The sequence below is a fragment of the Petaurus breviceps genome, unplaced genomic scaffold (assembly GCF_028583685.1).
Source record: "Petaurus breviceps papuanus isolate PSGF00001 unplaced genomic scaffold, PetGlider_PUasm1.0 551, whole genome shotgun sequence".
NCBI lineage: Eukaryota > Metazoa > Chordata > Mammalia > Diprotodontia > Petauridae > Petaurus > Petaurus breviceps.
This window is the reverse complement of record NW_027186372.1, coordinates 36,145,303-36,162,529: the sequence shown is the minus strand read 5'-3', so window position 1 is coordinate 36,162,529 and position 17,227 is coordinate 36,145,303. Positions and strand designations below refer to the sequence as shown.

Genomic DNA, 17,227 nt, shown 5'->3' with positions numbered 1-17,227 from the left:
AGGAAGGAAGGAAGGAAGGAAGGAAGGAAGGAAGGAAGGAAGGAAGAAAAAGAGAGGCAGACCTATCTACAGGAATACTATACTATGATGGAGAGACAAACACAGAGAGAGTGGAAGGAAGAAAACACTTTTTAAAATTAAAGTAATAGGGTCTGAACCATCTAATCATAGCCTCTACATTCTACCTCATTTCACTAGTATTAACACGGATATGGGGGGACCTCGAGATTTGGCTTTGAAAGGGCTGTGTTTGTTCCCCAAAGTCACTTTTAAATGATCATTAAATCTCACAAAGTGTTTGACAATGAGCTCAGTTCCACTGTACTTGGAAGGGCATATAAAAATTCAGTTCTGCAGGATTATGTGGAGCCAGTCACCTCTGTCACCAAAGAAACCTAAGTTTTTGAGAATAAGGTATGTATGAGAGATGGCAGAAAAAATGAGGACAATATTTTGTAGTTGATATACTGTCAGAAATCATAGAAAATGGTTTCTAAATGTGGCTATAGTGTCAATTCTATAAAAGTACATTACAATGTCCCTCCCTCCCGACTTTGTAAAAGATGGGGATTATGAGTATGGAACACAGCATATGTTCCATATGCCAGACTCAGTTGCTGTCTTAGTTATTCCTGCTGACCTGTTTTTCCCCTCTATCTTTAAAATTATTTATTACAAGGGATGGCTCACTAGGAAGAGGAAGGAAGAGGGATATATTTGGAAATTAAGGTGATGTAAATCCAAGATAAATCAATTGAGAATTAGAATTACATTTATAAAGCATGTTTGCATTCATGGACAATTTGACAACAGCAAACATCTGTTAAGTGTCTATATGTATAAGGCTTTATGCTAGGCACTGGGAAGAAGAAGAGCCCCATTTATATAGTGCCTACTATGTTCCAGACACTGTGCTTAAGCGCTTTACAAATAGTGTCTCATTTGATCTTTACAACATCCTTAGGAGACAGTTAGAATTATTATCCCCCTTTTATAGTTCAAGAAACTGAGGCAAACAGAGATTAAATAGCTTGCCCAAGGTCACAGCTTTTTAAGTGTCTGAGGCCATAGTTGAACTTAGGCCTTCTAGATTCCAGGCCTAGTGCTCTGTCCATTGCACCACCTGGCTAGCAAATAAAGCCAAAATAGCCTTTTCCCTCAAGAAGCTTAGACTCTACTGGGGACTCACTACATGTACAAAGATAAATTAGCACCAAGTATATTACAGAATCATACAAGGTAATTTTAGGAGGGAGAGAGGAGTAATACATAAATAATCAGAAAAGGCCTTTTGCAGGAGATGGTGCTTGAGTGGTCTCAAAGGAAGTAAAGAATGAACCAAATTGTCATCTTACTATCATATAACAGAATCACTTGGTTTTTTCTCCATGCTTGGAATTTTCTCCCACCTAACCTCTGCCTCCTGGCTTCCTTCAAGTCCTAGCTCAAATCCCACCTTCTACAGGAAGCCTTTTCCAATCCCTCTTAATTCTAGTGCCTTCCCTCTGCTGATTATCTCCAATTTATCCTGTCTGTAGCTTGTTTATACACAGCTGTTAGCATGTGGTCTCCTCCATTAGCCTGTAGATTCCCTGAGAATAAGGGTTATCTTTAGCCTTTGTTTTATATCCCCATCGTTAGTACATAGTAGGTCCTTCATAAGTGTTTATTGACTGACTGACATATCTAAAGAAAGTCAGATTGGGCTCTCAACATCATCCAGGAGCTTTCTTTTGCAAAGAAACAAAACAGTTGTTGGAATAAGGAAAGATAAACATGAAGGAGGGGGAGAGACAGGGACTTAGAAATGTCCTTGAGGTAAATCCCTTTCCACAAAAGGATTAGTTAATAAGATAAGACATGACTACCTATATGGAGGTGAGCTTCCCCCCTCCCCCCTTCATTTTTTGTATATTAGACACCACATGGATTTTCCTTTCTTTTATGTGGCAGGCCTCAAATGTAATGGCACCAGTTTCCAAAGCCCAGTTTCCTTTTAGTTATGAAATAGGAAAGACACAGCAACAAATGTGGACTGGCTGATAAGATAAACTAGTTACTCATTTTGAACGTGCAAAGATGGCATGATGTCTAGGCCTGTGTTTCATTAGGACAGGCTCAGAAGTGGAATTCTATCTCCTCAATGGCTCCAAAGAAAGGACCAGACATGAAATGAATCAGAATTAATGGAGGAATAAAAGTACCTGTGTTGTCTATATGGGTACATTTCTAACATCACTCACCCTCCCCCGCCAAAAAAATAACTTGAAGTCTATTCCCTTGAGTATCTAACTTCATTACTTTAATGTTCTTTGAGGATGAGGGTGATCTGAAACACTGAAAAAGAAAAAAATAGGCAGAGAATCGTAACAATTCTTCCTCCTATCGGCTATATTAAGCATTTTATACCCTCCAATCAGGAGCTTGTTTATTTTTCCCTTTGTCTTCCCGCCAGATGAAATACTGTCCATGTTGAAATCATCTGGCTTTTGGAATCACCCTTAGTCCATAATGAACAACAGAAGGCCCCTGTTCCATTGGAAGACCAGTGTGCTGTGGTAGCTAAATGACTTTCTGAGCAGTAATGACATTTATGATTCTGATGCTGAAATACAGGTAATCAAACCTAATGCTTCACCGAACAAAGCGATCACCTCAAAGTCCAGAACTCTTCTTCCCTGTTTAAAGAATGGCTGGCATAGAACCTGAGCTGTCTATTGTGAGAGTCCCAGTATCATGGATCCTTTTAGAGTTGCAAACAAGCAAAATGAAGCCAAGATGGGTTCCTGGGTCACACAGCTAATTAGTAGTAAAGGTCTAGAAACCAAGTCTCCTGCTTTTTTCTTCTAAAGCAAATGATATGTACTCATTCAGAGACAGAATTCCAGACAGGATATAGTTAGTTCCAGTAGGGGAATATCTATGTGATGACCCTATTGTGTGTGGTTTGGGAAACACCAGCTCTGTTCAGAGCAGACTAAGCTGTATATGAATGCTCTGAGTAAGCGTTGCTGGTTACTGATGAGCATAATGGGTTTTATTTTTTCCAAAGTCTGGGAATGCAAAGGAGACTTAAAATGTTTTTCTAACATCTCTTTCTTTTGTTCTGATTTAGTTTCATTGAGGAGGGGTGTTCTTTTTTGGTCCACAACTGTTATTTCAGCTGTGTGGGGAAGTCCTGATGAGGAATCTTCTTTGAAGATGCATTTGTTGCTGTTCAGTCATTTTTAGGTATGTCAGATTCTTTGTGATCCCATTTGGGGTTTTCTTGGCAAAGAGACTGGAGTGGTTTGCCATTTCCTTCTCCAGTTCATTTTACAGATTAGGAAACTGAGGCAAACAGGGTTAAGTGACTTGCCCAGGGTCACGCAGCCAGTAAGTGTCTGAGGCCAGATTTGAACTCAGGAAGATGAGTGTTGCTGACTCCAGGCCCAGCACTCTGCCCAATGTGCCACATACCTGCCCAAGATGCACATCAGTAACTTTTATGTAACCTAGAAACTTTGAGAATTTTTTGTAGCACTGAAGTGGAGAGACTTGCTCATAGACATTATGAGGCAGATCTTTTTGACTCTAAAGCTGGTCCTCTGATCACTGTGACAGCCTGCCTCCTATTCTAATTTCTATCAGGCTGCAAAATATTAAACCATTCAAAATGGAGCCAAGTAAAAGAACTATCGGCCAAGAAAAGCATCTTTACTTCTGGGCAGAAATTTGCTGGCTGCATCAATACTCGGGGCATATCCTGGCTCCAGATTTAGTAACGTGTGAGCAAAAGTGATGAGCTATGGGGATAACGGGGTATGGTGGGAGGGACATGGAGAAGAAGGGAGCCTCTCATCCAGAGCCTTGGTCATGGAAAGAATCAGAAATGCCTTGGTAATGTTTTCTGACCAGAATGCTTTTGGCATATGTCAACTTTCTTATAAAAAGTTGCTACTAGTTTGAACTCCTCTCAGAAACACTCGATTTTTCTTGATCGTTATCAGAATGGTCTAGTCTTCCATCTGATTACATGGAGGCAGAAGGAGATGGTGGAAAGAACAATGACTCTGAATCAAGAGACCCTGAGTTCAAATCCCACATCTTACACTTACCTGCCTGAGTGACCTGAGGTGAGTTATTTTATATCCCTCAGCCTCAGTTTCCTCATCTGTAAATGGAGGGAGTCGACCTCGATAGGTTCTGGTGTCCCTTTCAACTGGGGAGCTATTCTGTACTTTCTGTTTGACTCATTTGGGACATCACATTGAGAGATTTCATGAAAGGAACACAAAATTTAAAGTCAGGGAATTTGGTGTCTAGTCCCAACTTGGTTTCTCACTAGTTGTGTGACATTAGGCAAACCACTTATCCTCCCTGAGCCTCAGTTTACCTTTGCTCTAAGAAGGAAATAATAATAATAGTAGCTAATATTTATATAGTGCTTTGAGATTTGCAAAGCTCTTCACAAATATAATCTCATTTTATCCTTACAACAACTCAGGAGGTAGATGTGATCATTATCCCCATTTTACTGATGAGGAAACTGACACAGACAGAGGTTGTGATTTGCCCAAGGTTACATAGCTAATAAATACCTGAGGCTATATTTGAACCCAGATCTTCCTCACTCCAGGTCCAGCACTCCTAGTTTCTTAGGATTAATAAACAGTTGCCCTATCTGTCTCATAGGGTTGTTGTGGAGATCAAATAAGATAATGGATGGAAAGCATTTTGTAAAACAAAACCCCATTGCTATGTGAAATACTCAAATATATGAAAGATTAATTTTTTTAAATAGGCAGGTAAAGTTTTGTTTTTGTTTTAAAATAGGCCATGTTAGCTCAGGGCAGCTCAGGCAGTGGATAGAGTGTGGGGCTTAGATTTGTAAAGACTCATCTTCATGAGTTCACATCTGACCTCAGACACTTACTAGCTGTGTGACCATGAGAAAGTCACTTAACCCTGTTTGCCTCAGTTTCTTCATCTGTAAAATGAGTTGGAGAAAGAAATAGAAAACGACTCCTATATCTTTGACAAGAAAATTCCAAATGGGGTCACAAAGATTCAGACACAGCTAAAAAAAAACAACCAACAACTTTAGGTCACCTTGCTTCTCATACAGAGGTACTGCTCTCATGCTCAGTCAGAAAGAAGGAACCAACCTTTATCTACCATGTGCTAGTAGAAGCAAAAATGGAACCTTAGGTGTTTGTTGAGCCCCAAGGACTGTTCTGAACCTTCCTAGGTTTTTGTCTACATGATCACAGGAATGAGCCTCAGTCTCAGATTTGGAAGGTACCTCAGTGGCCAACTAGTCCACATGCGGCTTTCTGCAGGTTCCCCACCCCTGACCTAGTCCAACCCATATCTGTATAAGAACCTCCTCTAGAGGGTATGTCCATCAATTGGGAAATGGCTGAACAAGCTGTGGTATATAAATGTAATGGAATACTATTGTTCTCTAGGAAATGATAAGCGAGTGCACTTCAGAAAAACCCAGAAAGACTTAAAAGAACTGATGATAAGTGAAGTGAGCAGAACCGGGAGAGCAGTGTGCACACTAACAGCAACACTGTGTGATAATCAACTTTGACAGACTTAGCTCTTCTCAACAATACAATGATCCAAGACAATTCCAAAAGAGTCATTATGGAAAGTGCTATCCACATCCAGAGAAAGAACTATGGAGTCTGAATGCAGTTCAAAGCATAATATTTTTACTTTTCTTTGTTTTGGGGTTTTTTTTTGTTTTTTTTTCTCCTTTTGTTCTGTTTCTTCTTTCACAACATGAATAACATGAAAATGTTTAACAAAATTGCACATGTATAACCTACATCAGATTGCTTGCCATCTCAGGGAGGAGCGAAGGGGGAAGGGAAGGAGAAAAATTTGGAAATCAAAATCTTATAAAAAATGAATGTTGAAAATTATCTTTACATGTAATTGGGAAAAAATGAAATACTATTTATAATAAAAGAAAAAGAAACTCCTCTAGGACATACTGGACAAATGGTCTTTGAGTCTTTGCTTGAAGACTTCCATTAAGGAGGGGACCTGCTCCCTTCTGATGTGGCCCATTCCACTTTGGGATCCTCATAGGTGTGAATTGAATTTCAGTGAGGCAGAGTTGCACAAAGTCATCAGCCTCGCTCTTCCTTCCAGAGTCACTGAAGTCCCAACGGCAGGACAAATGGCAATGAACCAATCTGCAGTGGATGACCTTGGCATCTTTGACATCTGACCAAGCTCCAAATGCTCCACTTGGCTCTAAGTGGAACAAATTGTTCTCATTCACCCATTCCACCAGAAGAAGTCTTTACGTGCTTGGGGCAACATTCCCCTAACTCACTGATGAGTTTGAGGCCTGTTGGTTTTACCCTCAACCTGGTTTAGTCCATCTGCCCAGATGGTTTTACTGGGGCGATACAGTGGATAGAGCATTGGACCCGGAGGGAGGAAGACCTCACTTCAAATCCAGCCTCAGATACTTTCTAGCTGTGTGACCTTGGGAACGTTTCTTCCCCTTTGTCTGCCTCAGTTTTCTCATCTGTTAAATGAAGATAATAATAGCACCTACTTTCTAGGGTTGTTTTGAGGATCAAATGGGATAACAATGTAAAGTGTTTTTGCAAACCTCAAAGCTATATAAAAGCCAGCCATAAATATAGCTACATAGATACTGTCTTTGACTACCTCATAACATATACTGTTCACTGTGTATGTGACAATTAGTCTTAATTATTATGGTGGCAATTTATCATGTTGGTAATTGTGTTAGGATTATGTTAGTATGTTAGTGCTGTGTTAGCATCTTATTATATAAGTCGTTTAATAGGAGATTTTGGAATGTTTCACATCTGAGAAATATTGCAGTGTTGGAGACGGGATCCTAGTGCTCAGAAAATAGACAACTGATTGTATCTTTAAAACTAAATTTTCGTTAAAAATCTGTGCCTATAAAAACCTAGGTGATAAGTGCTGAAGACCAAAAGTATAAATCATCTGGTTAGCTCTCCTTGTATGAGAATCCCTCACCTGCTCCCCTTACAAGCATGCAGCTACACAAGCCTTAAAGGAGGAACAGGTACTTCTACAAGGTACAGGACATAAAACTTAAAACAAAAACCTGTACACTGAGCAACCCTATCTCCAGAGGTGATACAGTTTTATTGGGTGAGCCTCATTAGGTTCCAGCTGAGAACACCCAGACCTTCACCTCCACGACAGCGATCCCATCCAAAGCTATCTATGAAGTCTTTCTTTGTACCTTTTTTCCTGCAGGTCTTTTTCAGCTCCCAGAAGATGATGGTAGTTAATAATAATAGCTGGCATTTCTATAATGCTTACTGTATGTAAGGCATTGTGCAAAATGCTTTACAAATATTATCTCATTTGATCTTCACAACAACCCTGGGGTGTAGATGCTGTTATCATCCCTATTTTAGAGTTGAGGAAACTGAAGCAGACAGAAATTAAGAAACTTGCCCCAGGTCACATAGCTAGTAAGTGTATTAGGCTGGATTTGAACTGAGGTCTTTCTGTCTCCAGGTCCAATGCTTTATCCCCTGAGACACCTAACTGCAAGTGTCTGCTTTCTAAGGGTACTTCAGCCCCTAAGAGGGACAGCAATCCTGAGTCCCTCTCTTAGCAGAGTATGTTTATGGGCTACACTCAATCTCCTGACACAAGTGCAAAGGTCCTCTGACACCTCCTATTTTACTGTGGTTCTCACAGCCTCTATATAAAAATTTTCCATTTCCCAGAGACTTAGAGGAAAGACCTTCCCATCTATCTTAAAACCAGGTCTTATTCCTCACTTCAGTGTTGTCTTATGGTGACGTCACAGTTTGACATGCCTTTTTCCCCTGTGTAAGACATCTCTCACCATAGAGCTACATATAGGTACTGTATAAATGCTCCCCACAGGCTAACGGCTCTGGGAAAAAAAAAAAAACGAAACCTGACTCTCTTCTTCCAATTGGATCCCAGTCCTCCGAAATTCCTCCTGGGGCAGTTGGTCAGGTTTATTCAAATAACCCCACTCTGCTCTTAAAAAACCAGGGGAGAATAGGAAGCGATGCACTCCTTCCCTCCCAGACCATGGCAACCCAGAGAAACAGCTGCAGTCCCCACAGCTATACCTACACCTGAGTTGTCAAATATTAAAAAAAAAAAAAAAGCCAAATGGAGCTCTGATAGTGACTGCCTGGGGCTCAGTAGAGAGATCACTGAGCTTGGAGTCAGCAAGATCTGAGTTCAAATTCAACCTCAGATACTTGCTGGCTGTGTGACCCTATGCAAGTCACTTAACCTCTCTGCTTCACTTTCCTCATCTGTAAAAACTGAGAAAATAATAGGATGTACCTCCTAGGGTTGTTGTGATGATAAAATGAGGATAACATTTGTAAAGCAAAACAAAACAAACCTCAAAGTGTTATGCTAAAGCTAGCTATGATGAGGAGTCTTCCCAGCCATGCAGATTGCAGCCAGGCCGTAGCTGCTCATCCCCTGTGACTCCTGCCTCTGGCTTCCCCTCACAGGACCGCCTGTGGTTCTTCGGGCAATTCCTTATTTCCATTTGACGTTTCTAAAAGAAGTGGAGCACAGATTGCCAATCAGTTATCACTCATTCTCACCACACGGCCAGCTCTTCTTTTTCTTTTTTTCCCCTTCAGTGGGACTTTAATTCACACCTAAAAATGCTGGTATGTATGTATTTCCTCTCCCCTCTCAATCTGTCCCAGTTCCAGCACCACCTGGCACAGCAAACCAAGAAGTGTAAAAAGAGCTGCTCTATAGAATGCATCACTGGTGTTCACACAGAACCACCCTTGAACTGAAGGGATGGGGAAGGGGAAAAGAAAAAAATAGTTTATGCACTTTTGGTTCCATTTTTGTCACCATAACAAGACTACTTTAATCTATCCTTTGGGGATTTCAAACATGCAGAAAGGTTCTTCTCGTTTTTGCAAAGGTTTGGTTTGGGCTCTGGCTTGTTTCTGGAGATGCTGGAGTTGCTGCCACTGCTTTTCTAGACTGAAATTGATAACTCAGGCATAACCTGGAACCTGGTCTTCTGGACTGTGAGCTCCTGGTGCATGTCTACACCATCTTAATCCATACATTTAATGACATCATGGACCAAAGGCAAAAATCTCTTCCTCCTTTAGCCCCTGGGCCTGGAGGGAAACTGAAAGAGGAAAGAAAATCAGAGGCAGCAGTTTAGGAAAAGGCAGAGGTTTTTGCTCCTGCGATCTAAAACCACCCCAGCAGAGGAGAGGACCACTAAGTCAGGAGCCCAAAGGTCTCTCTCAATTCATATATTTCTTTCTTATCCTTATTTACTCAGGTTCTTTGTAGTTATGTAGCTGTAAAATTTTGTAGCCTATCCATACCTACCATATGCTTCTCTTGCCTACTGAGTAAGACTCATGATTCTTCATATACTACAATGTTCTATTGAGTAAATGCTATAATTATTCTTGCTTTTGACTTATCACTTATTATGTTTCAAGTTTAAAAGTCAATGGTTTCACTGTAACTGTTTTTTTTGTTTTTTAGTAAATGGGAAGCATACTTATGGGGTTCAGGAGCTACAGTAGTGATTAGTAGGAGTGTATTCCCTAACCTTCCCCACCTCCTACACACACATACCAGAATTGGAACCCTAAGAGAAAGTTGGAGCAGTAGCCATATGCTAGCATGAAGCCAGGTTAGGGGTGGGTGGGTTAGGCTAAAGGGTGGTGTGGGTGCTACATCTGACACCATGCCTGAGGGCTACATGCTGGGTGGGCTAATCCATGCATGAGTGTATCAGCAAGCACCCCAGTGTCCCCAGGGTGGCTGCCCATACAGGTTCTTAGATCTGCTTTGTTAAAGGAAAGCAACTCAAAATGGGTTAACAAGTTTACTTTAATCAGTCAAACATATATCGCTTACCTCGTTCAGGGGAAAAAAGTCAGCACTCTGAACTTCAAAGTATACAGGCAGAATTATCAAGACAGAAACAGATCAAGTAGACAGCTTTCCAAACTGTCCAACCATTACATCCATACCAAATCAACATCTGGGTTTCAACATCTGGGTTTTTCAAAGCGGGGGGGGGGGGGGGGGGGGGGGCCTCTGGACAACGGCTTCCTAGAATCCAGATCAAATCACAGAACACTTCTCAAAGTGAGCCCCAAAACAAAGCTGCACATCAGGGCTTATATAGCCTTCTCCTGGCTCAGAGAATGTAACAACCTTATTGACTCACAGGCCAATCAAGAAGTATTTACTGAAAAACAAGCCTCCCACCCCAGGCTCCAGGTGCACTTTAGCCTAGGGGCAGGGAAGATCTTCAAAATTTACATTCCCATTACAACGAGCTATGCAGGTATAGAGTATTCTTATAAATATACATATAGATAGGGTTATAAGCAAATAGGCTAGTAATTGCAGTTTGTAGTTGCCTTTTTTTTTTAACATACTTTTGATAAATTCTCATTTTTCAGATAGCTCATGATTCAGTCCTCAACAACCTCACAATTGCACAGAGCTCTTCTATGTACACTTGACCTAGTCCGGGTGATTTGTTCTCTTTAGCACCATTTCTACCTCTGCAGGAAATTCATATGGGATTGTGATGTTAGAATTCATGGGCGGTAGGTCCACAGTCCTTGATACTGATGAGTTTGTTGCGACAATCTTCATAGATCTTTTCTATCTTTTATCTGTTTGTTTTCCTTCTTTAGGTTTCCTCTTTATAGGACCTTGGAGTTGCTCTGCTTAGTTGAGTCTCTCATCAAGCTTTCTTTAAACGAGTTTTACCCTTCACTGCTTCCGTTTTCGGAGGCACTGCTGCTCATAACCTTCCCCTAGCCTTTCCCATAAGATTTTACAAATTGGGTTGCATTCTAAATCTGTTTCTCTTTGTTGCCAAGTCTTTTCACTGGGCAAGTACAGAAAGTATCTGTTAACTACGGCACTCTCTGGGCTCTTTTGGTCTCCTTGTTACAAGCAACTGATTTATATCAGTAAAACTTCCAGATGAAATTATTATAAGCAATGTCTATGTCCCACTGTTTTGGCATCAGTAACCTGGTTAAATAAGTCAGGCTAGTATTCTTTTAGTTGTTATGCCATACCTTTTTCTCATTTTTATTCTTCCTTCTAGATTTGTATAAATTTTTAACCTTTGCCCTAACAAGTTAGCAATTTGACTACATAGACAATTGATTTAGTAACAATTCCCACATCAAAAATGAGGGTCTTATCTATTTTTTTAAATGAAGTACATTTTTGTGATGCTATGCAATTTTCACCAAAGACCAATATATTCTAATTCTGTTTTCAAAAATATATATATATTTATGATGTTCAGTCATGAGGTTTATATGTAGACTACAAGTCTTTGGCCTCTCTCATTCCTTATTTCTCATCCATATTTTCAAACAGATTTTTCACCAGACTCATTTATTCTTACTTTTGCATTAAAGTAACTGAGCATAAAAATGTACGTTCATTTAATCTGGAGGAACTTAATGAGTTCTCCACAAAATTTCTCTACCTCTTCACCGTCTGCAACCAATGTTGGTGCATAAGCAATAATTATTTTTATAAACTTCTAGAACTTATGAGCATCTAAAATACAAGCAATATAAAATATGTGGGAAAACACAAGAAGGAAGTATGCAAAATACTACCCCAAAATTACACATTTTCTTCTTAGCTAAATGATTTTGTTACTTATCTAATACACTTAAATATCTTTGAAAAATTTGCTTTTTTCATTTGAAACTGAAATTTTCTTCTCAGTCAAGACATACAAAGGATTTTCTTGAGAGAAAATCTTGAGAGAGGAAGCATTCTTACTATATGAGGTCCGTATAACATTTGAGAAGGTCCAGTTTATATGGTCTAACTCTTGTTGAAAGTAATATATAAAATGACAAATGCTGGAGGAGATGTGGAAAAATTGAGACTCTAATGCTCTGTTGGCTGAGTTGTGAACTGAATCAACCATTCTGGATGGCAGCTTGGAACTATGCCTAAAGGGCTATAAAAGAGTGTGTAGGCTTTGACCCAACCTTACTATTAATATGTCTACATCCCAAAGAGATCAAATAAAAGGGAAAAGGACCAATTTGTACAATAATATTTATAACATATAGATGGGGATTCCCATCAATTTAGAAATGGCTGAACATGTTGTAGTATATGGTTGTGATGGAATACTATTGTGCTATAAGAAGCAAAGGGCAGGATGGTTTCAGAAAATCCTGGGAAGATCTATATGAACTGATGCAAAGTAAAGTGAGCAGAATCCAGAGAGCATTGTACACAATAACTGCAATATTGTAAGCATGATCAACTGTGAAAGACTTAGCTACTCTGATCAAGAAAATTATCCAAGACAATTCCAAAGGACCCATGATAAAAAAAAAAATGTTATCCACCCCCAGAAAGAGAATTGATGAACTCTGAGTGCAGATTGAAGCATACATTTTAAATTTTATTTTTCATGCATGTATGTGTGTGCATTTTCTTTTGCAACATGGCTAATACAGAAATATGTTTTATATGACTTCACACATATAATCAATACCATATTACTCTCCTTTTCGATAGGTAAAGGAGAGGGGAGAAGGAAGGGAGAGAATTTAGAACTTGAAATTTTCAAAAATTAATGTTAAAAATGTTTATATGTAATTGGGCAATATTTAATGAAATAAACACAAATATATAAAATTAAATTAACATATATACACAATGACTGCGACAATATAAATAAAAAGATATCTAAAAGGAAGTCAGACTCTCAATCTGAAAAAGCAGTAAAAGTCCTAGAAAATAGCCAATGTCCTCATGACAAAAAGGCAAGGCACTGCTAGGACAGAACATTATATACATCGTCAGATGTGGTCACTGTAGCAGATGCTTTTACCTGCTTATTACTCTTTGTCAGCTATCTATAGTCATATAAAAAAGCTCTAAATCACTATTGATTAGAGAAATAAAAATTAAAACAACTTTGAGGTACTACCTCACACCTATCAGAAAAGGAAAATGACAAATGTTGGAACAAACATGCGAAAATTTGGATACTAATGCACTGTTGGTGGAGTCGTGAACTAATCCAACCATTCTGGGGAGGAATTTAGAACTATGCCCAAAGGGCCATACCATTTGATCCAGCAATGATACTCCTAAGTCTGCATCACAGAGAGATTTTTAAAAAAGGAAAAATATATATTTCTAGCAGCTCTTTTTGCGGTGGCAAAGAATTGGAAATGGAGGACATGTCCATCAATTGGGGAATGACTGAACAAGTTATGGTATGTAATTGTGCTATAAGAAATGACACACAGGATGCTTTCAGGAAACCTGTAAAGACTTGTATGAACTAATGCAAAATGAAATGAGCAGAATCAAGAAAACATTTTACACAGTAACAGCAATATTGTACAATAATCAACCATGAATGACTTAGCTACTCTGATAAAGACAATGATCTAAGATAATTCCAAAGGACTCATGATGAAAAATGCTATCCACCTCCGCAGATAGAACTGATGGAGTATAAATGCAGACTGAAGCATATATTTTGAAAAATTTCTTTATTTTGGTGAGGGTTATTTATTTTTTTGGTCTGTGTTTTCTTTTGCAGTATGAGTAATATGGAAATGTTTTGCATGAATGCACATGTATAATCTATATCAAATTGCTTGCCTTCTCAAGGAAGGAGGAGGGTAGGGAAGGAAGGAAAGAATTTGGAACTCAAAAAATTTTAAAACAAAAATAAAAAAATATATCAAAATTCAAAAAATTCATTACTTTTGTTCACAAGCTAGTATTTTATTGGAGAGGGAAGCAGAGTATTTTCCCCCTAGAAATAACTGTGATATAAAGACAATTTTTTTTTCTAAAAAATTAAAGAATAAAGAAAGTATGATTGTGTTTTCTGGGTTATTGATGGTGGTGGATCTGACTTTTGACAGTGGTTGGCATATTCGAAAATTAAATAACCAGTAATTAAAACTTTGAATGGGATTGTGTAACAAGAGTTAATTTGACAATTTGGATTATTATAGCTAATGATCACTACATCTGGATCCTGAGATGTTTTCAATTTAGCGACATGAAGAGAAGTTAAATCCCTATGGGAAAGACAAATGTGCTTCTGTTAAAGATGTCACGATTTCAATGGTTCCATTAAATCATCTCCCAGATACCAGAAACTATCACAGTAGTATTCATGGTTCAGAAAGCAAGTCTATTTTTTTATTTCTCTTTGAAGTCATTGGAGATGTTCTAAGGAAATGTCCTCTCCTTTCCATCCCCACTAATACCACATGAGTTCTGGCCTTCATTATGCCTACTATTTACCATCCCTATTCCCTTTCTTCATTCCAGTCTATCCTGAAAAGTATGCTAAATTCAGTTATCTAAAGAACAGATCTAATCTGATCATGTCACTCCTCTGCTCAGAGACCTTTCATGGATCCCCATTGCCTAGCAATATTTAGTGCAAATGCCATAACCTAGTGTCCCAAATCCTCTATGATCAGGATCTACCTTTCTCATACCCCACTTCTTCATACACCTCATTCCCCACTGCAGGTTATTGTAGGCTACTAAACTCTTACAGTGACCACTTTATCTAACATACCAACCAGGACTGACCCTCCACAAAACTATCATGTAGGCAACATTTGTCCTCAGAGCCCTTTACCTCCTGCTTCAGAGAAACAGAACACTCATTTTCCTCCTCCTCCTCTCTTGAGGCCAGGAGTCCCTCCTTTTGCAGAGGTGAGTGATCTAACAAAAGCATTCACACCAAGCTTAACCTAAGGGGACAAAACTTCAGCAGTGCAATGTCAGGCAGCATGGCACCAGGGTGGTGACGCGGTTGGAAGGGGGATTTATTTGGAGGGCATAAGAACTCCCCAAATCATAGCATGTCAATTATTTCTACTTATAAAATTAATTCTGTTCACTGCTTTGCCTAAACTCACTAAGAAACAAAAGGATTTAGCTCAGGGGGAAAAGCACTAGATTTAGAGTCAGAGGTTGTTGTTAAGTCATTTTCCAGTTAAGTTCTACTCTCCAAGACCCCATTTGTGTTCTTCTTGATGTAGATACTAAAATGGTTCACCATTTTCTTCTCTAGTCCATTTAACAGATGAGGAAACTGAGGCAAACAGGGTTAAGTGGCTTGCCCAGAGTCACACAGTTAGTAAGTATCTGAGGCCATATTTGAACTCAGGAAGATAAGTCTTCCTAATTTCAGGTCCAGAGTTTTAATTCTCATTCTGCTATTTACAACCAATGTGACCTTGGGCAAATCACTGAACATCCGGGGTCTTCAGTGTACATATCTGTCAAAGGAGGGAGATGGGCTAGTGATCATTAAGGTTCTATCCATCTAAAGCCTATGAATCTATGGTTTAGATCTGGTTCATTCTCTCTATGTGGTGAGAGAAAAACATAGCAAGGAAAAAAAGAGTCTATTTCTTTGTGGTTTGATGTCAGTTGGTAGGGACCCTTTTAGTTTGGATTATTGTGGGTTTTTTGTTGTTGTTATTGTTGTTTTTTGCTTTTTGGAGGGCAATTGGGGTTAAGTGACTTGCCCAAGGTCACACGGCTAGTTTTCATGTCAAATGTCTGGGGTCAGATTTGAACTCAGGTCCTCCTGACTCCAGGGCCAATGCTCTATTCACTGCACCACCTAGCTGCCCCTATTTGGATTATTGTTGAAGTGCAGATGTTCAAACTTTGTAATATATAATGAGCAATATACATGTGAGGGATTACTATTTATTGGTCATTTTGTACTCTGTTACAAATGAGTTTCAGGCAAGGACCTCAGATTCTTGAGGAAAGGGGATAGTTTAAAACCGGGAGAATGAAATCAAACTTCCAATTGCATCAATTTTCCTAGGAAGTATTCATAGTTGGTTGAAAGGAGCAGTGAAGAGGAAAAGAGCAAGGAAAGTTATAAGCAATTAAATGGTCAATAATCATTTATTAAGCACTACTATTTGCCAGTCACGGTGCTAAATATTGGGGATACAAAGACCAAAGTGAAAATCCATCTTCAAAGAGTTTACATTTTTCTAGGGAGATACATATAAATACATATGCATATGCACAACATATATGAAATGCATGCAAGCAATGGACGGGGTGGGTACTAATAGATGGAGGTATAAAGACTAGTCTCATATTATTGTTGTTGTTCAATCACATTCAACTCTCCATAACCCCAATTGGGGTTTTGTTGGGCAAAAATACTGGAGCAATTCATCATTTCCTTCTCCAGCTCACTTTACAGACAAGGAAACTAAGGTAAACAGGGTTAAGTGACTTGCCCAGGATCACACTGCTAGTAAGTGTCTGAGGTCAGGTTTGAACTCAGGAAGATGAGTCTTCCTGACCCCAGGCCCAGAGTACTACCTACAGTGCCACCTCACTGCCCAGGAGAGAAGGGGACAGATGTAAAAGAGTGGTAGAGGCTGAATCATGGGATCATAGATCTAGAACCTCAGAGGGCATCTAGATCAATTTCCTCATTTTACAGATGAAGAAAATTGCTAAACAGTGGAAATTAAGTGGTTTCACCAAGACCTCACAGGTAATAAACATTAGAGGTCTTACATTGTTGTTGTTCAGTCATTTCAGTTGTATCTGACTCTCTGTGACCCTATTTGGGGTTTTCTTGGCAAAGATACTGGAGCGGTTTGCCATTTCCTTCTCCAGCTCATTTTATCAATGAGGAAACCAAGGCAAACAGGGTTAAGTGACTTGCCCAGGGTCACATAGCTAGTAAGTGTCTGAGGCCAAATTTGGACTCAGGAAGAAGACTCTTCCTAATTCTAAGCCTAGTGCTCTATCCACTGTGTCACCCCCCACACACACACACACACATTTATATTTATATGTATGTATGTATATTGTCCTTATATGGACACTCAAATCAATAAGCTCTTATTGAGCACCAATGGGATGTAAGTAATTGTATCAAGGATACATATTTAAAATTAAAAGTTGTTCCTGCCTCATGGATCATAAAGCAATGTAACATTGGTTATGTCTCTTAAAGCTTATTTTTATCTTTGTACAGATGATCCTGTTCCTATTTCAGTCTGGCTGATTATTGAGAACTCCAGTCCATGTTTCTAACTTGCACGTTCATTCATAAGAATATGATACTGTGGAAAGAGCAATGGATATGCAGCAGGAAGACCCGTGTTTAAATTCT

At 39.2% G+C, this 17,227-nt stretch overlaps 1 long non-coding RNA gene across 2 annotated transcripts in view; it reads left to right on the top strand.

Moving 5' to 3' along the window:
- LOC138172787 (uncharacterized) overlaps positions 1–5,980 on the top strand; it is a 7,504-nt gene extending 1,524 nt beyond the window's left edge. The window contains exons 1-4 of one of the 2 annotated variants that reach the window (XR_011171245.1): positions 2,462–2,616; positions 3,116–3,231; positions 3,990–4,115; positions 5,451–5,980. This is a non-coding gene — a long non-coding RNA (uncharacterized lncRNA). Of the gene's footprint in view, positions 1–2,461; positions 2,617–3,115; positions 3,232–3,989; positions 4,116–5,450 lie in introns of those variants that run through there. The other variant, XR_011171246.1, reaches the window with a different exon arrangement.
- Positions 5,981–17,227: the final 11,247 nt, after the last annotated feature.